Source organism: Cloeon dipterum, chromosome 1 (genome assembly GCF_949628265.1).
Source record: "Cloeon dipterum chromosome 1, ieCloDipt1.1, whole genome shotgun sequence".
In the NCBI taxonomy this organism is placed as follows: Eukaryota; Metazoa; Arthropoda; class Insecta; order Ephemeroptera; family Baetidae; genus Cloeon; species Cloeon dipterum.
Window position 1 is genome coordinate 29,460,011 of NC_088786.1, and position 26,952 is coordinate 29,486,962.

Here is a 26,952-nt window from a genome sequence, read left to right on the forward strand (position 1 = left end):
AATGGAAATTGAATAACAAACAAACTTCATCCTCGTTGAATTCAGAGACTGTGGCATACTGATGAAACAGGTGCATTGCCAGGGCATAATTTAGATTTTTATTTTTGGCAAAAATGTTTGGTAATGTTGTATTAATGTTTTGTATTTAATCTCATAAAAAAGGGTGGACTGCATTCACCGAAACTGGTTGAGTTTGATTAAATAACTCTGAATTCAATAAGGATAAAGTCTGTTATTCAATTCCCTTTATCCTCAATACATAATGGTTTGGCAATCAGAAATCCCTCTTTGCATTTCTGAATCCATTTCTTTATCTTTTATCTTAAAGAGAACATTGTCATTTTTGTTCGATTGCTGTGGATCGTCTATGTGATGTTTCCAAAGAAAGTTTATCATAATTTAAAATTTTCATTGAAAATATTATTTCCGTTTATCTTCTTGAAAGTTGCAATTGCTGCCTATTCAACAGAATGTAATGGCAAAGTGCTTTGAAATTATTTTCCCCATTACGAAAAGAAAGATTGTTTTTATGATACAAAGAAGAGAATCTGGCGGTCTTCGCGAAATCTCAAAAGAAAGGATGGAAATGAGGCCTAAAATGAAGTTTTTCGTAAAAATGGGCGAGTGGCGAGTTAAGCGACATTTTTTTACTCGTTTCTTTTGATGATTGTGCTCAGAAATGAGTGCAGTTTTAATCAACGAATAAGTTTAATATTTTTCTATACCTATGTCTAGTCTAAAAAAGGTATTGTCTTCTTATCAGCTAAAAACATTTCCGTGTCAAAATGTACAGTTTAAACAAATGTTTGACTTTTTAATCAAAAACAAAAAAATAAACAAATATAAAAATGCGAAAATATAAGTGGCAAACCAAATTTTCACAAGGAAAGGAAGCCTGGGTCACCACATTTTCCTTAAACGAGGGTTTTTTCTCTGTCCAAATTAAGAATTTTATTTCATGGTGTCCTTAATGTGTAATAAATTTGGCATTAATTTGTATTTTGTTTTTGTTTGACCAAGCTCTCTGCTCGTAGCTATTTTTTAATATTAAAATATATCGCAGAATGAAGAGAATATATGGATGTAAAATTTGATACACAGACCTATAGCAAAATATTGCAAAAACAATTTACGGCACTGGCCACCATGAAATGCTGCTATTTTTGCACAAAATATTGGCACGAAAGCTGAATATCAATTAACACACATAGTTAAAAAAAATCGTAGGAATAAGGATTAAATTTGATCAACTTGGAGAACAACAAATCCATAAATTCGACTCAAGTTTTAGAATCACACAAATTCGGTGTTCTTCTTCCAAAATGTTCGCCTCCACTTTTTAACACATATAATAGTGTTGGGCGCGCTACCGCGTGCCATTCAATGGTGTAAAAACACAATTTGGCTTTTTTAATCAAGCAAAACGACGCATCGTCAAGGATGGTTATTACGGCTCTATTCATTAAGTCGCACCCCGCAGTGAGAGAGCCAGCGAAGTTGAATCGAATAAACGCTAGCTTTTGAAGCACGCGGCTCCCCTGCTCTCAGCAACAAGACCGACAAATTTGCGCGCGACACGACGAGAGCTGAGTTGCTGAGGCGGTCGGCGGTGATTGCCGCCGAATGATTAGCATGACAAAAGTGGCATTGCCGATAAATGGCGGCAAAAATCGCCGACGGACCATGATACACGGCCGCGGCAACACTTTATTTTTGATGTTATCAGCGCCAGTCGCTGGCTGCATGTATGCTGTTATTATATTGTTGTTGCGGCGGCGGCGGCACTGGGTGGCAGATCGCGCATATTGCCAATCCATATTGTGCCGCCGCCGCCACCGCAAACAACAAACAAACAAACATTGATCCGCTAATCTTTCAGCATTATTGCGAGATGGCACGGCATTTCGGATCCACCGCTCAAGAGAATTATCGTTCTCCGAGCGGATTTCTTTGATGCCATTTCGCATGCGATGATGCGATGGTGCTAGGTTTTTTTCATCAAACAATAAACCTTCATGGTACATTTGTTTTCAAGTCTTGGCGTCAATCGTTCTTTAAATCTATCATTTAGAGCTATTCTAGCTCATAGTTTGAACATAGTATAAAATTGTTGACCCTTTTAGGAAGGGGAATTATTTCGCTCGGTCTTGTTCAGGATCAGGATCAGCTGTTTTGCCCCTAGGGCCTCATTAGAAGTACTAAACTAACGAAAAATCAGATGAAAATTTCAACCACCTCACTGATAAAAAAACAGTTGGTTTTTAGCTAATATAAAACGACTAATAATCACAAGAAAGCGCAATAAGTATATTTTAGTTATGCAGCCTGCGAAACACCAATGCAGAGATTCTGCCTATAATATGATGTTCCGATTTTTACTGAAAGCTATGAAGAAGAAGAAGAGTTCGTGCAGATATAATCTGCTTGTTTGATTTATTATTGACTGTAATCTCTTTTGTATGTTTCCGGGTTTACTTTTAAAGCATTGCGGATTCTCGCGAAAGAAAAACTCGTTTCTTGGCAGATGTGGAGCAAAAACTGCTGCAAGGGAAAAGGAGCTAATTTGTCTCTGTAGCTATGCAAACAATGGAAACAATGAATGCGTATGTAAGAAATCGTTTTTTCTGCTGTAGTTCGCGGCGGTTACACCAAGAGCGCTTCCAGTTTTTGTGTGTGCTCCATACCCAATAACTGACTTTATAATTTGCATGGAAAACATTACTTATCTGTTACACTGGATTTCCTTTTTCTCAGAAAATAGAGTTACAATGGATGAAAAATTTGATCAATCTACACATTTATCACTACTCGTCGCTACTCGAACAGTTAAATAAATCTATAGTCAATGCCATTGAAATAAACCAATTTATTTATTTATTGTTACTATAAACCCTAAAAAATTTGGCTCCCATTGTTGAGTGCGGGCTGATTTGCGCCTACGACTTATTCTCTTCCATTGCACTGACGAGTCCATTCGGAATTGAAAGGATTGCGAAAGCTTTCCGACTTATTGGTTTGCACCTTTCCAGCATGCGTGAAATAATGTCACAGGACGAGCGTTTCAATAAAAGACCCCGGTGCGGGGGCATGAACATGAGCTGGCCCTGTTCTGAACGGGGCTTTCACCAATGAGGGTATTGCATATTATTCGTTCGTGAAAATATTGGGGCGTGGAGTTTCCGCAAGTTGTCCATCTCATAAGAGATGAACTGATAAAAAATTAATTTTCAGTTTACAATAATTTGAAGCAAAATATGTTCATAATTTGTAGTATCATTGTATCTTGTTACATTTTAAAGCACACTTCAGAGGCAAAAAAGCAATTTGGGAAATTCTCATTTGAGGGGTGGTTGATGAGTTTGAGCGGGAAGCTGGAAAATGCGGTGTCGATCCGCGCGGTCGACATGATTTGCGCGAGCAAACACAATCGTAAATGATGCCCGAGAGGCGCACGCACAGTTTTAAAGTCGCTTTTAAAGCCCCTCTCGAGCGCCTGCAGCACCTTGAATCACGCGTCATCATCTCAGCCGAATCGAAAATAATGAAAGTAGGCGTTTGTGCCCGTGTTTTCACCCGGCTGGGAAGAGAGCAGCGCAAGATGGTAAAACCAGCTTCGAGCCTGAAAGGCTGTCAGAAATGACTTCTCATCCGAAAATGAGATGTCCAAAAATTACTCTCAACGCCCGTCTAGAAGCTCCATGCCTGCAGAGAGCAAGGAAGCCTTAAAAGCGATTATCATGCCATCTAAATTAGCACACATGTTTTGCAATTAATTTTGATTGATAATGATTACATTTTTTTTAATATTCTATCAGAGTTATTCTGATCAATTTTTTTTAATTTATTTATAATATTATCTGTTAATTCCCTTCAGTTTGTATTTATTCAAATATGTTTTTCTCTCATCTGAAAACACCATTCCATTGACTAAAAATTTTCCGGCAAACGACGGTGACCCCAGAAGACTGCAGCGAATTTCAATATCGGCTGCGCTAATTCATATTTCATGCGGAGGGGCCGACGACTTTTTGCAATTCTGCTAAGTGGTGCCGCGAGCCAAAACCCTCTGCATGATGCAGAAGAAGCGCCTCTCTCTCTGCCTGGCAGTTTCACGTGGATCAGCTAAGCGGTGACAGCTCGCAAAACGGAGAGCTCAAAAGTCGGCGACGCGCTTTCACCACCACGCGAACTTTCAGAATTTTAAAAACACGTACAACTGTGGCAAATTCCGTGCTTTTGGTTTGTTTCTCGTTTCCCACAGAGGTGGAAATGAATTTTGTGCCAAAATTGTGTGAAAGTAATATTTTAGAAATATATTATTTTATCCACCAGAAAACACGGTATTCACATCCGAACGAAAAATTATATTTAAATAATATGCATGCTTCAGACAGTATTTTAATTGATTCCAAATAATTTATGACAAGGGGCAAATCAAGGAAAGGCTTAATAATAATAAATAGTTGTTATATTCTCAAATTTTTTACTCTCATCAAGCAAATCATTTGAAATAATGCATCTGAAAGAGTAAAATTAGTCAAAAAAGAGCAAGTATTAGTGATAACATAGGTGTTTGTTCATTGTTTGTAGCACGAGCCACTTTATCTTCAATTATGTATAAATCTGAGCAAAGAGTGCAGCCAACACCGTGACTAACTTTGCTGGTAATTAAACGGGAAAGGGCTTCTAACGGCATTAAAGCTAAAAAAAAATCAGCCCACCATCAGCGTACGAGAGTGTAAACTCGTTCTCTCTCCTCTTTTTACGAGCACACACCCGAAAGAGTAATAATTCACCTAGTTTGCAAGAATGTATGTGCATGTACGTACTAGGCACAGAGAGTACAGCGGCGAGAGAGAGCTTCACTTGCACACGGAGCAAGGCTAAGCTATGGTGCTCCTGTGCGCTCACTTTACGCGCTGGTCGGCGTGTTTTTACGAGGGTTGCAGCACCCGAGTTGTGCCGCATGACTGCAAGCAATGGCACTGGCTGCATACTATTTGAAAAGTATGGTCCATCAAGCAGGGACACAATTCCACATTATAACGATATATTGGTAATATAGGCTTCATGAGATTTTCACGACACTGACCGAATAGTCTGGGATAAGTACAATACCAGGAGAATATTGCAAAAGCCATATATTCTTGAATCCATTTTTGTGCCTCTAATAAAACTAAGTTGAGAAATTCAGACTAAAATTTAGATCCTTGCGTTCAAAATGAGCTTAACGTAACAAATCTTCAGATTTTAGTCTCAGAATTGCTGTGATTCGCAATATTATGTCGATTTATTGCATTAGTGATAGGTTTTAATTTTTGTTTATTAGGGCAAATCATACCTATTAAGTTTGAATTACAAAATACAGATCAATAAACTGCTTCAGTAAATTCCCTGTTTGATAAATAATGACTTACAAATAATAGATATGTACTTAATTCAACCTTTTATTTTTAAATTCGTAAAATTCAAACATTTAATATTTTAAGAAGAAACATTAAAATTATTTTTCCTAGTTGTATCAAGCCTTACTAAGTGAGAGTAGACAAACAAAGATGTCTTCCCTTTTTTGAGAGAAAGTGATTTATTTAATGTGATTGCATTGGCACAAAGGCCGTCTGACAAGGGTTCAGTGCACAAAATGGCTTAAGTATATGGTCTGGATGAAATGACAAAATAAAAATCAGTACGTTTTTATGCTTAATTTAAATGCCTTTTTTAATTTTGTTTAGCTCATTTTTTAGATGGATTGGTTGTGTAGAATGCTTTGCCTCTTTAATTAATTACCATCTTAAAAAACGAATTTATAAGAATTGATTTGGCTTACATAAGAAATTATTTAAACTAAAAGTATTTAATAATTTTAAAACATGTTAGGTAAAATTCACGTAAAATATCAACCGAATATTTACACCATACACTTGTTTCCATGTGTGACAAGAACTTTATTTTGCAAAGAGCACTAAAATATTCACAAATGTTTTGTGGGGTGAATTGTGCTCGGGTGAAAGTGTTAAAACGGACCACCATGTGCAGTGTCGGACTTGAATGAAAAATTCTAGTTGCCGGTCAGAAAGTATGTACTACACAGCGTGTTATTTATTGTTGGGCCGACACGGAAACCGAAACCTGGGGCTCAGCACACACCTGACTTGTTTATAATGTTTATTTCACTGGGTGCCGGCGCCGTCGGTTGGATTTTAATAGTTTCGACACATGCGAGCGCCGCGGTCCATGTAAAATTCATAATGAATGGATTTTTACGATTTATCTGCGCCGACATGAATTTCGTAGGCTGTTTTATTGCTACTGCTGCTGCGGGTTCATTTTATTTCCAGAGCAGCTGACTTGCTCTCCTCGTCAGTCCACCATGGTCGAAAATTTATGAATTTTAACACCAAGGTCAAAGCTTATATTGAGCGTTTGATGGAGATGTTTTGGATAAGTGGAGCTCCATAATTGCTGTTCATACGTGAGGCAATTAAAACGGGAAAACAATGCCCGTTTAGCATTTTACATCTGTCAAAAACCCCAGTCGATTCGCTCATTTAGTGGGGAATATGTCACTCAATTGTCAATTCTGTCGAGTGACAGGTGATATTTTTTTCCATTTCAATTGGAGCTCGGCAGTAATTTGTTCGTTTATTTTCGTTTCCATGTTTGTCGATTTGATACTTTATTGACTTTCAAAACGAACACGCGCAGGACTTGAATAGCAATTTTCGCAATTTACCAGAGTGGATCATTTGCTTTTCATTCGATTGTTGCTTTCCCATTGTTTGAATAACGTATTCACATTTCCGACTAAAACTAAACAGTAACACCTACTCCTGACATCATTAAATATATTTTTTTCGTTTTGGGTGAATTCACAATATGGAAAGGTTGAAGCGAAGTTGAAGCAAACGGTTGTTTAACTGATTGCTTGAATAGTTGAACTCTACACAGTTCTATACTGAAATTATGAACAAGAGCTGCGCATTTTTCAGATCTTGGTAATTTTCCTATGATTGGCCACGCTTCGCAATTTTATCACTGTTGATTTCAATTCCTCTCGACAGCATCTATCGAATTGAGTATATCTTATGTCTGGGACTGTCACCGTTTCAAAAAAAAAAAAAAATATGTTCCAGTAGGGAGGCAGTAAAAAGCACACAAACTGTGCGACCAATTTAATAAAGAAATAAAAAAACTCACTTCCTCAGTATATTTCGGCTTTTATTCAATACTTTAAGTTGAGTGTAAAGTAGTATTTGCCATGGTATTACTCATCATATTTTGCTTCGAGGCAAATAACGCGTCTACAAACAAATCATAAATAAAACTCTTTTGAAAGCAGTAAATGAAAGTTGGAAATTGATAAAAAAAAGTAATTGAATTGAATCGATTGACAAGTTTGACGCATTTTTGTTTTGTTTACGTTCCAGACCAATTAGGTCTGCTCGGCACACATAGGAGTTATATCGTTTTCCACGAATTAGAGCTCGTTATTTGCCACTGATCGACAGACGCGGTTCTCGTTTCCAAGCCGCACGCACGCAAAACTCGACGCGGACGCACCCAATTTGCAGGAAAAACAAATCAGCCAGCAGCATGCATCGAAATTCGGCTGTTCACAGAGGTGAACTATAGTCCTGTTTTGGTACACATTCATGCATACCGCATTATTTATTATGGCGGTGCTTGTGCGGTGCGAAATTTCAATTTAGGCCAAACAGGCTTCAATTTTCTTTCCGCAGTGAGACGGGGCGGAAAAGGCGAAATTCGATCATCAGAGAGTTGGAAGAAAGGACGGGGGTGGGCCATTTTCGAGTGACTTGCAGAACAAAAAGGAGATCAAAGGGTACTGCCACCGCCGCACGGCCTTATTGATAGATTCGGCTGGCAAGCACATGCAAAGAAGGGTTGACTTGCTTTTGAAATACATGATTGGCAGCAGTGGCGGAACGAACGAGCGAGCGAGCGGCACAGCCTTCTCCGTTCGTTTTTGTGTGCGCGCAGGCAGGATCCGCGCGCAGCAACACGAGAACAGAATGGCAAAATATTTACAAAATAAAATTTGAGGAAAACGTGAGTTGAATAGATGCGATTCCTGCCTGCACGGCGATTTTTGGCAGCAGCTTAAATTACATATACGAACACGCGGCGGTGGGGTGCATGTGGAACTAGCAGTCTGACAGCGAATAAGACATCAATAGCGCGTGATAGTCGAGAGACTTACTCGGCCCTTTTATGTCGGCGGGAGGGCGGGCGCACTAGTCATGTGTGTCAAATAAAAAAGTAGTGGCCCGCGCTATTTGGGTATATATTCCCTTTCACCCGCGAATTTATTGGAATTGGAAATCAATCACTGCCCCGCAGCAAACCCGCCACTCTGTCAATATGCGTGCTCTCGCCTCGACAAAGGATTTAATTTCTGCTTGCTGCAGAACAAACAATCGATCTGTCACCTTTGACGTGTCGATGTTATAAATACAACGAAATGTTCTCTCACAAATGAGTATTCGCTTCTGTGTCTGGGATTGCAAACGTACGTTATAAAACTCGTACTTTCAAGTAGTTTTGAAATAATGGTTTTTTTTAATTACATCTCATACTAATTCCAACGAATTAAGCTCACTCAGCTGCTAACTGCAGCTTTCACTTGACCACTTGACAAAAAATTGCATACAAAATATTCTTGTGTACCCACTAAAAATGTGGCAAAAATAACGAAAAATTTAGTTTTTGGTAGATGCCAATAAAGGCAGAAGTACGCAAGGTTGTCATAATTGTTAGAAGAATTAAATGCAGTTTCCTCGGTGTGTAGCAAGGTGTTTATTTGTCCACATATCGACAGAAAGATCCTACATCAGGACAACATTTCAATACACACCAAAGAAGCAGCATTGAATTCTTCTGACAAGCATTTTTAGCTTGCTTTTTGACTTTATTTTTCATTAAATTCACGAGTTAACTGGTTTTTGTAGTCTCAGTAGTACATAGCTATTTATTTTATTATATAATATGAACGTCTGAAAAAAATGGGTTAAATAAATGTTTGTGAAAGTAGACCAAACATCTGCGATAGAGAAGAGTAACATTTTTTAAGAAAGTAATTTGCAATTAAAATTTTTATTATTGTTTAACCTAGAAACTCTAACAACCGCAATTAATGACCAAATATAGTTTATATAATAAATAGAAACGTCGAGAGCAAATAGAAATTAAAAATCTCCTGTGACGAGAATGGAATAGCAAACGTCTTAATTACCTCATGGCAGATCGAGAGACAAAAGAGTCTTTTGTGGAGCAGCGCAATTTGCACTTTGGAGTCACATTTACTGTGCGAGCACGGGAAAACCTATTAGTGCATTGCAGCGGAGCTATCTCACCAAGGTGGGACTGACTCTCTTTGTTCGGCGTGTGCGATACAATTATGCTCCGTCGTTTGCTTTGCCTCGCTTCCAACTTGGGTCGGCTTCACGCTCGATTCGGTACTCTGATGCAGCAGCAGAGAAACCTGCACTGAACACCTTGGCCACTTTCTCATAGCTCGCATCTCATTCCGGAATTCGCTCAACTTACGCTGTACTGCAAACTTTGCCAACAAGCTCTGTTGCAAAACGCAGCTTCACAAGCACTGAGGTAAGAGATGCGGAACGCCCGAGTTTACGAATTTAGGCAACCTGTGCAACAACAAAGGCAAGCCGGCAGCCTAACTTCACATCGCCGCAACGATGCATTAAGTAAATGCCAATTCTCTCGATTTGGATCACAGACCAACGAACTAATATTATTGACTGAGACCTGATAAGGCTAATTAAATTATTTCTTCAACCTTACCAAATTTATGTCTGGAAAACAAGAGTGGCGCAAAAATACGTAAAGATTATACATTTATCATTTATAGATTCAGATCTATATATTACTTGCAAATCAGGGGGAAGACTTACATCCCCACATCAAATAATAATCAATAAAATCATTATTTTTAAAAATATCACATCTCGGATATTCGGATAGAATGCACTATGGATATTCGTATAGTTATGCAAAGGTTCAACGGCAAAAATTTCAACTATTTATTCTAGTGGAAAATCGATGAGGACCGTTTTTGAGAGAAATAGCATGGTAGCTAAATTCTCAAGGAAAAACCTCTATAACCATTCGGTGCACTAAAAAAATCATTTTAAATTAACGTATAAGGATGAAAGAAAAATACGACCGTCTATCCCAACAAATCAAATTTAGAGTCAACCCATAGCTATTTTTCCCTTTTCCACAAAGTCCTCTTCGTTTGCCACAAAGAAAAAGAATTTCAGTTCACGTTTGGGTCGCGTAAACGACCGAGAAAATGTCACTCGGCTTCTCTCGCCGATCGGCCTGAATGAAAATATACGGCCGGAGAAAACATGCATTATGGATCAGACCGGCTCGGGACTGCAGAAAAACAAACAGTTAATGTGTTTCGCAAACAGCACTGATTACATTTGCGCCGCGTTTTTGCCAAGAGAGAGAGAGAGAGAGAGCGCGGAGCAGCTCACCTCTATAATTCATAAATGCACGACGTCGCCGAACGTAATAAAAATGCACGCGCGGAAGGGCAAAAAACAAACAGCCAACCAGGTATATGCGCGCCCGTAACACATGCGCCTGTCAAAATGTGAAAAATGGCAGGAAAAATGGCAATAAAAAGGAGAATGGATGTTTTGTGTGCACGTAAATGAGAATCCTGTCCAGAATAACGGCTCCGCTCGCTGTTTTGCTTACGCAACGGACATCCCAGAAGAGCGTTTTATGAGAATCAAGCATTTCACTACTCTGCTTCATTTTTGGCACGGGAAATTCTGTTTTCCTTCTGCTTTACTAAACCTTCTCCTTGGCCGCACATTTACAATGCACACTAACAAGACACATGTTAGGACTTTGGCCAAAACTGAAAGACATTGAATTTGTGCATTATCCTATTATTGGAATTAATAAATATTTCAATGAGAAACTTTGCGTTTAAAATCCCCTATAAGAATGATCCACATGTTAGAGCATTGAGTTTAAATATCTCACTTCAAAATGCAGCAATGATGGGCGATATATGTGATTTGTCTCGTCAAAAATTGTTCATAAACTAAAATGCACTAAAAATTAAATTTTTAGATTTTTCAGAGCACCGTTTAACATAGAACAAATGAAAAATTCCGACGAGTTAATCAGATCCACGTTACTACAGTCTTCATAAAATCAATGAGTATCAAAATCGGGGTAATGAGTTTTGACGGTCTAGTGATTGAAACGGGTTTAGGCGTAAACTCCGAAAGCATGCGTCAAAACGTCAAATCCTTAAATGTTCCTTTTGAAGGATTTGTGCCTGAATTGCGCAACCACGCAGGTGCGCATGTTAAAATACGCGGTTAAGAGTGACGCGGGCGTAATTGAAGTTCAATTCGCGCAAACCGCAGCATCGGAGGCCAGATGCTGCGGATACTAATGATCGTCTTAGACGCACGTTCAGAGCAGTCAATAACGGGTGCGGCTTAATATATAAAGGGGACATAATTCAGCAGCTACTTTGCGAGCCAATCTCTTTGCAGCTGGCCGGAGGAGGAAAAAGCGGGCAGCCGGGCCACCGATGGCGCGGCGACCAATTTCACCCTTGTAATCACCTTACATTATTCAAATAAGCGAGCTAGGCATGATCCGAGTGCCTATTTTATATATTGCCCGCCGACCGCACGCTCGCTGGCTTGCTCCGAAAACAGGCTAAAGCTTTCACGCACAGCACACGCTCGCCTGACCCGACTTTTTCAACGTCCAAACACCCTGAGCGGGACCTTCTCCAGACGGGGTCAAGTAGATTATTTCATCTTCACGAACTACTAACGAAGCGCTGAAATTAGTTTCTCAACTGAGTCCCGGCATTATTCATACGGATCAGGTAAATTGCATATTAGTTTGTCTTGCACGGCACCTTCGTTGCTTAGCTGGGTCCAAATCGGATTATAAATTCATGGTAATTGAGCTTGATTTCGTAATAACAGGCTCGTGCTCATATTTCTACGCGGTCTCCTTCCATCCCTTGCGAGCAGAAGTTGGAAATTAAGGTCCCTCGGCGAAACGCCATCAATCCTGCTGAGAAAGTTAGAAGGGAAAGTGTCAATCCTCTTACCGTTCATAAAAAACTGGTTAAATGATGAGGTTTATTGGGTTGTAAACGGATGGAAGATGGAACGATGTATTATCTGCTAACATTGAGAAGAAAAATCGTTAATTTAATATAAGAAAAAATACGTAAGCACAATCACACTTAAGTTATACTTTTTTAATTTTTACTGCAGAGCAATTGCTGTCTTAATAAACTGTTATTATATCGTACAATAATTTTTTTCCGGATGATCACATTTATTACATTAGTAGCACATTTTATATAAAAAAATACTTCAATTCGTCAATGATAGTTTCTTTATAAACTAAATTGATTTGTATTAAATAGTTTGTTATTTTATATTGTTAGGAAACGGAAAACGTCTTCACATTTGTTAATGGATCATAGATAATTATTAGAATCAGTTTTAGCATTTATCCATTTGAGCCAAACACAGCTATTGCAGATTATTTAAAAATAGGTTTATCTCTGTTCCAAACTCAAGTTAAAAATGTAGCTTTGTCTCTTCCTGCGTGTTTCTTTGATTTGACTGTCTTTTTTATGCGAACATGTAATCATTATATTACTTTGACGTTGATGCAATGGCCATTTAAAAACTACTCTCGTATTCAAATTCTAAAAATAAATGTTTCGAAAAAATTCAATTATCTCTCTCGGAGGTGGAACAAAATTCCTTAATCCCCATTAATCAATTGGTCGCAAAGCTCACAAAAATTGCCATTATTCAAGACAAATCTTGCGTAAGTGATTTCAGATTTAGTCCGAAATCCAGTCAACTTCTTACACGTGGAGTGGGTTAGCGCTGCAACTTGTTAGTGGGCCGTTATCACCGGAAAAATCCGCTCCCACGGGATTGAAACGGAGCATCTCGTGTGCGCCCTCATAAATCTGTCGATTAAGCCCGCGAAAACACCATCAACGCGCAATTTTGCCGCCGTTAACTGCCGAGTCGTTTCCGCCAAATTGCACCGGCAGGCTCTTGAACCGAGCATAATGTGTTGCAGTGCAAAGCCCGCGCGAAAGAAGGCTCTCTCGGCCTTAAGCACGGCTATTTACTCGCGCATCACTTGCCTCGCAAAATGTTTGCTTCAAAATTATTTTGCAAGCCAGCCCGAAGTGAATTAGACTTGATCCACTTGCGCCAAGCTCGGTGTAATATTCCAGCTGCGGACCTTTCTAATAAACCTCTGGCGGCCTAATAAAAGATAACGCTAGCACCCACTTCAATATTGGAACAGAGGTTGGCAGCGCGCAATCTGCCCAAAAAGATGGCAGGAAAGTTTCTTCCGGGCAATGTCCTCTTTAAGTCTCATGTGGTGATTGAAATTTATGTGTGGGAGAAGAGGAGAGATAGAAATTAAAAAAAAAACGAGGAAAAAGTGTTGCGTAAACGACATATTATCTTTAAATAAATCTTCCTAAATTTAGTCTTCAAGTGGAAATAAATTGCAACATTAAACTACGAGAATTGAGACACAATAAATTTGAAATTTTTCACTAAATTGTTTTGTTATACCATTAAATTAAACACGATAAAATTTTAAGCGCCAGATTAATTTTTAATCAATGGTGGTGACCCTGATATTTAGTAGCGTATTTCAATTTTTCTGTCAGCTCTTAGTGAAACGTTCCAAAATTGCTGCAGGAAGTTGCCACTCAGTTGTTTTTCGCAATTACTCGCGCTAGTCATTAACTTGGACTTTTACGGGCGCTACTTCCAAATTCACGCCAAAGAAGTAAAAAGTTTGAGCCACCGGATATTACTCAGTAAGTCGCGTATGGCGGCTTACCTTTAGCACTTTTCATTTACAACGTGCCAAACTACTTTTTACGCTGACATGAAACGACAGATTATGTTGTTAGCTGCTGGTAAAACGTAAGAAATTTTGGATATTTTTTCTGAAAAAAATTAATTTGTTTTTCATAGATGTAAAAATTTAGCATGCCAACCAAGTATTGTTGGTGGCGTAGCAATTTAAGGAAGTGAGCAATAAATGGCATCATTTCTGCCGAAGGCGATTGCGTTGCTGACGTAAATCTTGCATTAATATTGATTGATGCCATCAAAACGAAAGTTTAGCAGAGCGATCGAGGCAGTCACGTTTATTGCGATATCATCAGACAGGCTTTACAGGAAAGAACCGCGGTGGTTTACGCCCAGCGCATTATTGAATTCCGTCGTTGCCCAAAGTTGAAAGGGAGACGGAAAATTGCGCTTGATTCAACTTTCTCCAGTGCAAAAAACAGAGAGCGCATGATCGAAAAGTTTGCAAGCCGCGCCGCAAACTCCAAGCCGGATGAATTTACCACAATGTTCGCTTTTTGTGTGTACACACACACACACACATTATATGCACTAGCCTCAATCGGCATTGCAGTAAAATTCCTGGCTACGCCGCATGACAATAAAAACCACCTGCTGACATGTTGTGCGAGCGCGGCCGTTTGTTTTTCGCGTGTGCACCGGACTGAAATTAATGGATGATATCATGTGAGGACGAAGTGCGCAGCTCATTACCGCGAATAGCGCTTGGCAAATGACATGAGAGATGGACTGTTGGCTCTTTTTGCAGCCGACTCGAGTGCGTTGTCGCAGCCGCTACTGTATACCACTGCTGCATTAAGAGAGGCCACCAGAGAGCCAATTGAATGATAACAAACCAAAGCAGCGAGCACTTGTGAGTAGAACCCTAAGCCGCTGCCCGCGGTTTCCATAATGGGCTGTAAAGCGGTAATTAATGTCCAGGTCCGCTCGCCCCGCACTCCATTTACCGTGCGGTCAGTTAAAGAAGAATTATGATTTGGAAGAGGGGAAGACCGAAACGCGGCGATTAAAACTCCTAAGTTACTGTAAATCGTAGGATTTTAAAATAAGTAGCTTAAAACACAAACCAGATGAGGTAAACAAAGCTAGAGATTTTGTAATTAAATTAGATGACCACACAAATTTTGTTTAAATATAAATTTTAAAATAAAGTTAATATGACTTTAAAAATTATTCGTTTCCTAATTTTTCTGCTTCTTGATGTTGTTAATTAGCACAGCAGGAAGATGAGAAATAAATAGTCGATTGTCTGAATTGAACGGTTCGTAATAAAAAAATAGACACAATAACTGCAGAACATTTAAATTAATGTAGCATTGTAAGAGCTATGAGCGTTATCGTGTAAATAGTGTGGCTGCTTCCAACTGACCACAGTCTCCATCGAATCAAAATCAAATATTCAGTAGCTCATTTTGATCCTTCTGTAACCAACTGTCTGCCCAACAGCGTTTATTATCTATCTCTAGTGTGCGTATGGCCAGGGTCAGTATCGGCTGTTGTTTTGTTGCACTGCCGACCGGAATGTATCCATCCCGGGCCGCAACCCTTTCTCTCGGCTCCAATTTGAATTGGCGTCGTCGACCCGAGGCGGCAGACATGCTTATTAGCCATATTGCGCCAGCTTCTGTGCAGTATTGCGAAATGCGAGCCGTAACACTCCGCTCGGCGAGGCCCGAGAATCGCTGTAATTAGCACAATTAACAGGACGAGAGCATGTGTGCTCCCTCTACCTGACGCTTATAATGACGTCTCTGTTTCTTCGAACGCACTGTGTCAGCTCTGAGGCCGGCTCATTATTAGCTTTAAGCGACACTTGCTGCCTGACGCACTTGTTTCTCAATTAGCCGTGACGAGTGCCGCTACACTTTAGCCGTAATTTAGGGGCGTCGATGTTGCCTCCTGTGCTAATTGGATTTTGCCAATTAATTTGAAATTTTGCCAGAGCACTCCTAATTGAGTGGGTATACGGAAAATCGATTGATAATTGACTCCCTATCAATGGTGAGTATTTGAAAACGCAAAGTTAATGTTTTCATCACTGTATATCTGTGTTTGTTCATCCCTGTTCAAACAATATTTTGTGTGTCTACAAGCTCAGTTATTAGCTTTTAACTTAAAATAATGAGTTAAAATCATGTGATATTCAGAAGTCCCTCAAAAGGGAATAATCGACACAAGTATAATATATGTCTTACGTTTTCCGTATTTTATGTTAACATGCGCCAGCTTGTGCGTGTGAAAAATCCTCATCGCGTCAGCTCTTTCTCAGCAAAAACTGCTCTTCTCGCTCTCGACATCCGCCGTGCAAGAAATCCTAAGAAGATTTCTGACAAGTGCTTAGCCTTTTCAAATGCCAGCGGACGGGAGTGAAGTGAAAACGCGGCGGCTCGTGAGGAATGAAAACTGTATGCCGATGGAAAGAAAGCTGCAATCTCCGGACTTCCAGTTAATTGCGCGTCGTTGCTGCTCATTATAAACTATTAATTCAAATTTCCGGCCCGCGTCAGATTTGCAGCTCCCCGAGGCGGCGGCCGCCATTAAAAATGGCGAATCTAATCTTGACTCCCGAGGCGTATTCTGCACTCCTCGGAAGTTCAGATTTCAATTTCTCGTCTCTCGCTCCTTTCTCGGTGCGAAGTCATTTCCTTGGCCCGAGAACAAATACGCTGCTCGCCGGGACCTACCTCGCAGTAGCGCTGAGTTTATCATCACAACAGAGGCATTAATATTCAGAGGCAATTAGTTGCGAAGAGATAGCCAGCCAGCCGGCCGAGAGCGTAAATAACTGTATGTATACGCGCGTACTTACGCAAGCCGGTCTTTCTTCCTGCCCAACAGAAATCTTTCCCTCGGCGCCGCCAACTCGATTATTTATAGCGAATTCCGGTGCAAAAGAGGTGCATTGTGTGTGTATGTTGCCCCTCAGTGAGCTGGGTGACCCTCCTCAGCTTGAACCGTTATTTATATTGCATTTTATTTTATTCGACAACACAAACAAAAATGCTTTATGACATTTGAAGCGAAGCAAGTAAAATTCTATTGTTGCAACAAAGTCACGGGCCCCAGTATGATTTTTGGTGTTGATAGCCAAATTCAATGATGTTCATTTCAGTTTACTCATTATTTTACACTGTGAGAATCGGTGAGTAAATTCCCCAAAAATCTAATTTGTGTGGTTTTTATGCATTTTTGTTGGATCATTTTGAGAACAAAATATATCATCTGCTTCATGGAGCGATTTCAAAAGTGATTAAATTTGTGCATTGTGTCTTCCTCTCACTGAGCCTGATAGGATGAACTTCCAGAGAGAATTGTAGGTAGTTTCCTGAAAATTTTGTAGCTTTCGAAGTCGATTTTCAATCGGAAAATACCCTCAATAGGGATAAAAGGCAAAAGAGAAATTTTTAAGTTGTATTTAATTTTTGCTATGAACTTTGAAGCTTGAAAAACACAAATACTATGACCGCCAAATTTCGGCTAAACTAAAAATCGTTGGAATTTTAATTGACTTTATTTGCGTTTATCTAATTCGTCTCAGCCTCCCATGGTGCACCGAAGTGATTTTTACGGAGATCAAACCATTAAACCAAGAAATGCCATTGAAAAAATACTTCGTTAATCTATGTATAAATTATTTGATTCCAGGTGGGTGTGATTTCTGCAATCTTGGCTTGCATCTAGAAAACAGAAAACAAAAGGTAAAATGATTTACAACACATTGTTTCCCGTGTGTTTATCTTTTCATGTAGAACCAGGCTCTCTTTCTGGGGCGGAGCGGTTCGTTTTGCCCTGCTAATTAACCCGCTCTTACCCAATACAATGGGACGCACGCACAATCGCTCTGATTTAGGTTCCCCTGCCTGTGCGAACGTATTATTCCTTGAAGATTATTTGCCCGGATGCGAACGGAAAAGAGGAGGAAATTAACGAAAGCGTCGGCTGAGATGTGTCAAAAGGAGTTTGGCGCAAACGGAGCACGGTGAAAGAGACATCGGGGAGCGCACAATGTCGCACTCGGAAGCCAAATCCAGTCGTTCGCATGCTCGCAGGCGAGAAGCCGTTTTGTTTCGCGCGCGCTTCGTCCGCACTCGCGCAGGGATTTGCACGCGCTCATTATAACTTAATCAAATTTGCTTGCGAGTGGCGAAAAGGCTGTTCAATTCCCAATTGGATTTACGATGGGCTTACTTAACGAAGCAGTGCTCAAGTGTTAGAATTTGCTAACTTAGCGTAAAATTGGAAAGTGATTTGAATTCGTCGCAGAACAGTTCGTGGAAATCGAATCAAGGCAAGACACACGAGAGAAGGATTGAACATCAGAGCGTCATTCAACGAATTATTATGGGTGACATTGCTGACACGCGTGAGAGAATGCTGCTCTGCGAAAATTCGCATTTAAAACGGTTATTATAGTAGCAGAGAATGGGATGAAATGTTTATGAAAACATAGAAGGCCCGTCAGGGCTGAAATCTTTTGTTCTGACGATGTAAATTAGCACCATATGCATACTTGGCGTGGCAACTGGGTCAAAATCGCAATTTTGAGACACAACTTTTAATGGAACGCCACTTCCCGCGGGAGTGGAAGGATGCAGGCGCAGCGACGCGCGAGCGACACAAAAGGAAGTCAGAATTTCCCTTTAGTATGATTGGCCGCAGCATCAACATAATTACGCGAGAGGCAAGCTCGCGGCTATTTAATAAAATAAGCGCGCAGCGTCTTCATTACGAGCCGACCGTACGGAAGAGATTAATTTTTTGCTCAACTTGCTCCGCCGGGACCAACTCTCTCCGCGTTTGCGGTCAAGGCGCGTAATTCCAGCAAAGTCGGAACGCCCTTTCCAAAGAAAATAAACAAGCCTAGAGATGAAGTTGCGAAAGATGTTTTTCCCAAAATTTCTGCTCGCCAGCGAGGAAGAGAAAAGGAAGGAGAGTGCGTGAAGCTGCGCCGCCAGGGCACAATGGGCCCGTTTTTATGCCTGCTTATTTATTTTGCAGGCAGCACACCAGCTCTCTCTCTCTCTCTCTCTCTCTCTCTCTCTCTCTCTCTCTCATGCCTGCTTTTTGGCCGGTGAAAATTTCGCACAAGTGTTAAGGCCCGAACGCAGAGCTAACAATAAGTGAGCCTGACTTGCTTAAAAACTGGGCCTCATCTCCATTCATCCGACGTGATGGCTGAAAATTCATGCATTCTGGCGCAAAAGCCTGGGTAAAACAGCTCAAGGACCAAAGGAGTGCCATGCCATGGCCGCTTGAGGCCTAGAAATAATTAAGTGGACGCTTTTCTCGTCATATAATGGTGGTTGCTTTTTATTTTTAATTCAAGCGATTTTTCATTAAAAGAGGACAAAGAGTCTCTTTATTCGTAGCCAGCGGCTGTCGGAGCAATAATAATTATTCTTTAGCACGGTGCTTTCTTGGTTGGATGGGTTGAAGAAATCTAATACTCGTTTAATTAATTTTTCCACAGAAGCACGAAAGAGCCTACATTGTAAGATTTGAGCACAGAAGAGAAAGATGTTAAATATAAGCCATGTACTTAATTACTCTACAATTAATGCGCTGAATTTTTTAATAAAAATAAAAAATACCACAAGGGTTGCATGTTATTTTTTCTTTCTCTTATATTAAAAAATATATCTGCTTACTTAGAAATCTAAAATATGCATCCGATTCGTTCACTATTACCCCTGACAGTCAAATTTAAAAAAAAAATGAATAAAAAAAGGAATAGAGTAAAACTGTACTGTTGACTGTGAGTCCAGCAGAAATTCAAGTTCAGCTCGCAACTTGTATTTCGAGTGCTTGACCAGTCGGGCGGCTGTGTTTGCCCGGTCTTATTTCCGACTTTTGCACGGAGAAGCTCGCGAAACTAACTTTGGGATTAACTAAGCTTGAGGACACGAGATGCTGACGACGCACTTTCGACAGTTCTTTCTCTCTTTCACCAGCGGAAATCGTGCGTGCACGAGATGTGCCGTCGTTTGGAGCACCAGAGAGGAGACAGCAAACGACAGGGGCTGAGTAGGCAGCCGGCTCGACCATAGTGTCCTGCGCGTTGCATAAAAGTTAATGCGATATTTGAGCTTCCGATGGTGCGATAAATAAAGGGTGGCTTTCATGGCTGGCTCTCAAGGTGACATTCGTATCAATATGGTTTTATTTGTAAGTCTTGCTGCAAAAGAAAATGTGTAAATCAATGTTTTTGTTACGTAGCTTTTACGACTGGCTCATTTATGAGTTTCAAGGCTCATTGTAAATTTAAATATTATATTGGCTATAAATACTATTTTTAGCTGTAGGTCAAATATGGTTATTGAATTAAGACCAAATTTGTTCACTTGCATCAAATATGCAAATATTCGATTTGAAAATTTGTCCAAAAGCAAGCATACATACAATGAAACTAATGTTTGATTCATTCCAATCTTTGAAATACGTTCTTAACATCAATCAATTGACTGTGCCAAAATATACTTAATCTAGTTCTCGTTCGTTCACGTGGCAGCCAATTAAAAAAGCCTCTGATCATTTGCTGTGGCAATGATTTATAATGACCATCGTTTTTAGGGTTAAGAAACGTCATTTCAGTGAAAGTTCATCACTACACGGGCTAAATTAAAAAAAGACCATTTTCTAGCTAAAATGTAGCAGAGGAAACCAATATTATGAGTTAGAGCGGCTGCCACTAATGCACGCGACCGAGTGTGGATAAGCAGTAGGAGTCAAACAGTTTCATCCCGGAGATAGAGGATGTGCCGGCGGGCCTTGCCTTGTTAGATCAACAATTGGACCACCTTGAAGTGTTTTTCGTCGCATGGGTATAAGGGAATGCTGCTCACCTCGGCTCAACAAAGGGTCGGAAAAAGAAGCAGCAGCTGTTGGAAATTCTGCCCTTAATGATACACTATAGACAAGAAAAACAAGTCCGCAATCCAAACAGAACCTTTTTCTGCTGTTTCATTGGTTGCTTTTCACTCAGCTAAATTAAATTTTTTCTGCCCGCCTGCCTTGAACCGAACCAAAGCAATTTTAATAAAGACACAATGGTTTTCGCGTTGCAGTCTCTTTTTTGTCTTACTTCCCCCAGTCGGATATACCCGGTGTGTTTCATTAGCTGACTAAAAGTGGGTACGTGACTGGAACAAATTTTATATTACAACACATGTGCTCGTTTTTAAAATAATTTTACAACAAGCATAGCTCTGACCTAAGATAAAATACCTCCAGCCGCCTTTTTTTCATTTTTCATGTGTGTGTATTCCATCACGCTATTCGTATACACAACGCAATCCTTTTTTCCACTACCGCACTATTGCCGCGAGGAAAAATTGTGTGAGAGTATTTCTCGTTTAACTACTTCTATACAAGCCAGTTAGGCAGTTTATTGCGGGAAACGGACTAGTGCACGCGCGCGTGGCTCTTTTTATTATTCGCGCGCCGAACAAAATGAACGGCGCGTTTAGGGTCGTGAAAAACAGTTCAATCTCGTCAAAAGTGGTCAGTTTAGGTGGCATCAAGCACGTGAGTGTAAATTGCAAAGAACTGTATTTTAATCGCTGAGAGTGGCTTTTAAAAACGGTCGTTTTTTATATATCTTTTATTTGACGCCAAGCAACGTCTGAGCCCTGTAAGAAAATAAAGTTTAGGACATTTCCCTATATCATCCAATGTCCGGCTTTTTTATCCCGTAATAAAATATTTTACATTTAAAAAATTGGAAAATATTTTAATGAGATCTTCCTTTAAAAATAAATGTTTTTTGTGAGATCTCGACAAAGAGCATGGAGAATAACGAACAGAGATCACCTTAGTCTCAATGAGCGAGATATTACAATAAAAATACGTCTAAGGTGAAGCCAAAGATTCAATCAGTATTGGTGCATCCTGAGGGCAGTTTAGTAACATTTATAAGGAAATGCGAAATGACTGTACTCTGCGCGGGTTTATTTATGAAGGAAGGGCAGCTTTATGTGAAGTTCTAAAAAAAATATTAAAATTTACGTTCTTGATATTGTACGGTGGCTGATTCAGCTCCGCAGGCATCAGCTATACCTTTCCTTCAAATCAAAGTCCATACCACAGTATCAACTGCAGAAAATTCTGAATTAAAGGTCATAAAATATCCTGCGTAAATATTTCTTTTATTTCTCTGTCCATAACCATTTTTTACGTGAGCAAAATATTTATATAATTTTTCATATATTAAATCTAGTTAATTTTAACTGACAATTTCAATTAAAAGTATTTGACAAGGCTCATATCCGTATTTCATAATTCCTCTAAGCCTTTTTCACAGCCCTAACATCTGTTTTCCAATAGGATTTGCGCCTCTTTAAACGGCATTTTGAGTGCGGCGCGTGGGGTTAAACGATAAATTATTACTACCACGTGTAAATGAATAATACACAGCGAGAGAGGCTGATTTATGACGACTGATACAGTGCATGCCTTCGGAAAAAAGCAAAGCAGCAACGATACAAAAAGCAGCAGAAATTTTAAGTGTGCTCGGCTAACTCAGCGCGTTTTATTGCTTTTTATGAGCTGCGCAAATGCCGCGCCGGCCGCAGGTTTGTTTGCTCGCGTTTTTATTATTTAGGATAAATTATGTTTACGGCCGAGATTTACATCCGAATGCTATGTGCTTTTCGGTAAAAACGCCGGCTTTCCCATGACTAATCAGAGCTAATTTTATACTCTCGCGAAACCTGGCGGGAGAGGTTGCATGTCGGAAACGAGCGAATAACAACCAAAATACATTTATCCGCCGCTTATTACGAGTGCGGCAGAGAGGAAAAATAGAATGTAAAAATGCTCGTGTGCGTTTTGGGAGGCGAAATCGGAGTTAACTCGAAAAGTGCTCCCGTTATTAAATAAAAAAAGCTCAAAGGCCATGTTTTTATGGGAGCTTGTGTAGATTGCACCAAAATCGAATTTCCGGCGTTTTTCTCCTCAGTAAATGTACAAAATTTAATGCAATCAGAGACGGAAGACAAAAACAATATTCAAAGAGGGAGAAAATAAAACACGCGCGTGGGTTGATGCCTGTTACATCTGGTTCAAAACGGTCTCATTTCACAAATGTTTTTAGGTCAGGAGGAAAACGCTTTGATGTTCTTTCCTCCAACCCTCGTCTGCGCCTCGTGAAATGACAATTAAGAAACTCCTTGCATGCATGCACGCTCTCGCCTTTTCCGCAATTTCACTCCGGGCGTTGAAAGGGATTTGAAATAATTATGTCTTAGCGTCTAACCCTCACCTTGATGGGGGTTAAGAAATTCTGGTGACGTTGGAGCTGCTTTTAGCATTTGGAGGCAATTTCCTCGATTCTTAATTAAAATCTCATTTAGTTAATTACGTGCTTTATGCAACAAACAAAGAGAAGATTTATTTCAGCAATGTCATACCCTAAGAGTACAATCTCCTAGCAGGGGTTGGAAGATTGGCCTGAAATTTAATTGCAAGTGACTTGAGGCTCCAAAATGACCAAGAGTAGTTCCAACCTCCAAACCCTTGGATCTGGGTTTTTGATAAGAGTCGTGTTTTTTACAGCGCAAAACTTCGTAGTAAGTAATGCTACAAATTGTAACGAACGAACAATAGACATTAATGTAACGACTGGTCAACTCATCTTGACAAGTTTAGTACTTTCGATTGGCCAGATAGTTAATCCCCGAGGTCTATCGTCGACCAGTTTCTTTTTCAAGATAGGTTAACTGGGTGAACCCTTGCACTAGCAATCATTTAGCAAACATGCAATCTTGAGCTTTTCATAAATTCAAATAGCATCAGTCTCTAGAAACCATTTGTAATTGTTATGCAAAGTCATTATTTGGATGTGCACCTTACGCTTCGCTTTATATCAAAATGCAGTTCAAGATTGAATGAATAGTGGAAAGAGTTTTCGAGCTCCTGATCAGCAAAGCATGTGAGAAAGGGAAACACTTCAGTTAAAGAAGGACAAAGCCGAGACCAATAGAATACAAAAAAGACATCACACTTCGTGAAATCGCGTCGTAACTCCTGCGAGGTGCTTTATAAAGAACAGGAGGTCGGTGTATAGACAAACTGGGCTGGCAATGATTGTGAGAGAATATTTTCATCAGTGGAATAAAGCTGTGGCCACACTAAATAAATTGCTGCGCCCTGTTCTGCGCTCTATTCATTTTGAACAATTTTCACAATGAAATCCGAGGCATCAGACAAACTTAATTTTCTAGCTGGCATTTGGTATCGCAAAAATTATCGCGACGAGTGGTGATCCGTTTGCTCTTTGCGCAGCGAGTATGGCCAAAAACGATAAGCCGCAGGAGTAAGTTAACCCTGTGGCGGATCATTTATCGCCGCTCAGCATCACCGCTTTGCTGGCGGAGGGCGAAAAATTAGGCACATCAAACGGGAGCAGAGAAGGGCAGGAATGCGATCGTCGCGAGTCTGACTTGCCGCTTGAGCGAGCAGCAAAGATAGCATTCTGTCATGTATGCAGTCGGTCGTCTGGCAGACACACAAGCAACCCCCTTTATCTCGGCCTTAATGTGGCGTCTCTGCGCTGCTAATCCTGTGCTCTGAATTAATTCACATATATCTGCCTCGCTGTGCCTGGCAAACGTTATTTAATGGAGGCGAGCCGACTAAGTGCCGCTTTTACTCACACAGCACCAATCGATGGCTGTGAGAGGACGCTTGAAGCGACTTTTGATTGCCATGGAGGAATTTCTCCGTGTGTTTCCAGCAACGGCCTGAGGAAGAAGCGCCTTGTTTTTGTGCTGCACCAGGCTAATTCAGTTTTGTCAATTTAGAAGTAATTCCGAGCGTAGCAGGAACAAGCAAGATGATGTTTTTGTTCTTGGATGCCGAGTGAAATTACTTCCGCCGGCGAAAATATGTTTAGAGGGCTTTTGTGTTTCAAAAATGTTCAAAATCAAAGGATTATCCGAATTTTCGATCAAAATGATGCCTCCAGAACCATGGACCAAGGAGAAATCTCTTATAAAGAGTTTTTTGAAACTTTTCAATGTACAATTCCTTCTTCGAATTGGATATTAGAAAAGTTTTTTATTACAATATCTAACTCATTTCAAAGACAATTCGATGCAGATTCGATTCACTGATTTATATCCAATTTAATTTATAAGCCATCAATAAAACGCGCGAGATGTATCTTTGCTCCAAGGCAGAATATAAATTTTACATATCCATCTGCTGGCTTCATTGATCACATAGCTCTATCACAGGTAATTTCGGTCGCGTACATAAACTAGAATATCATAAAGTTAGTGGCAGCTCGCTGAATTATGCATTCGAAGGAAAACTTCTCACTTTGCTGACAAATCAATCACAAAGTTGGTACCTGTCCGTCGCTGCAATCGCGTAATCACGGATTACACGTGTAATGATGATATATTTATTCATTCGCCAGCGCACAAAGGCAGTGTTGGGTAGTTAACAAGACTCTGCAGGGCATCGCAGCACAGCACAAAGCCGAAAGTTACTTTCACTCCTCGAGAGTTGTGTTTCGTGCCCATAAATCCGACTAGTAGCCGCACACGAGAGAGCGAGAGAAGGCCAGCGTGAATCAATAAATAAATTGCCTTTGAAAATTGCTGAATGATTTATTGCTACAGGGGAAACAAACTGCCGTATTGCCTGAATTTTACAAGAACGGCTAGCTCGCTGGCAGGGACTATTAGTTCTTTTCGGCCAGAGTGGCAGTCACGAGAGCAGAGCGGAAAACGAATGCCATGCAGGTAAAATAAGATTGCCGCCACCACCGCGCGCCTTTGATAAATGATTACGCGACTTTTTTCGGTCACCAAACTAATTGTACGAGAGGAGAAAGGGGCCATATATTTGTAAAAATTATATTGCAAAATCATAGAACGAAAGCTATTCATACAACGAACAGCGATGACAAAAAATTTAGAATAAAAGGCAGTTAATTTCAATTTTTATGATAGCATGTTATATTATAACATATTTTTATGAGCTGCATATGAGATCGTGACTAGACATAATAATTAGAGGTCTCTTGTCAGCCAAGTAATTTTGAGGTGGCGGCAGGCTGCTCAGCTTAAGCTTTTATTTACCCCTTTGGTGGTGGCAGCAGAGCATTTTTTCCGGTGGCTGGTGCGACTGACAAAGTTTTCCAATTGAAGTTAAATTATGCTTAAATATCTGAAGGGCCGCAGACCAATTTTTCCTCCGGCACTTCTCAATTTTTCGATTTTTTGACTGGCGGCCGGTGCAGCTTAGCCAAACTCACGGCGGCTGACGTCATAAAAATTACCTTTAAAAATGCCGCCTCTTAAAAACTTGATCATGATGAAGCGTACGCGCGATATTGGTCAATATTTAAAGATTAATTACGAAACATTACGTCTTTAAATGAAATTTTGAGTGAAAAGCTTATTTGGCTCACAATAATAGTTTATCCATAATCGTGATGCAATCCACCAGCAAACAAAATCCCCCTTTGATAAACAAATACCAGTTCAGCGCTTTGATAGCAACGTTGAATGTCGAATTAATGCACACATACATAAATGTATGAGCGCGTGGTGCATGTATTTACACACGCGTTCATTTACTTTTCAAAAACAATCATTACGGCAGGCGACCGACACACAGCAGCTGTTTATAGCAAAGGGAAATAACGTGCAGAGAGAAAAGGAGTTGGCTGCTTTGTTCGTTTTCCGTTGCGACATGCAACCGATTTCCTCACACACATTATGTATTATGTTTGCATTCTAATTCACTGCCGCCTTGTTTCCCTCCGTCCATTCAACGTTGTGTGTTTTGTCGAGCAAATGAATATATGTACATTTTCAGCACCAACTATAGGTGTGTTTGCATTTGCTTATATATCGACGCGTTCGCAGTGATTGATCATTTTAGGTTCTCTAGCGTGATGAACGAGCTGACTCGGCGTCTGAGTTGATTGATTTGGAAATGTTGTCCAATTGCTGGAAAACAAATGTTTGTTTTT

The 26,952-nt window shown here is 40.1% G+C and overlaps 1 protein-coding gene across 2 annotated transcripts in view; it reads left to right on the plus strand.

The window, feature by feature from the left end:
* LOC135947955 (dipeptidase 1-like) overlaps positions 1-26,952 on the plus strand; it is an 84,043-nt gene that overhangs the window by 2,193 nt on the left and 54,898 nt on the right. The window contains exon 2 of one of the 2 annotated variants that reach the window (XM_065496968.1): positions 17,613-17,665. The exons of the other annotated variant lie outside the window; for it this stretch is intronic. The gene's annotated coding sequence lies outside the window, so the exon portion shown is untranslated. The remainder of the gene's footprint in view (positions 1-17,612; positions 17,666-26,952) is intronic. 2 annotated transcript variants of the gene reach the window in all.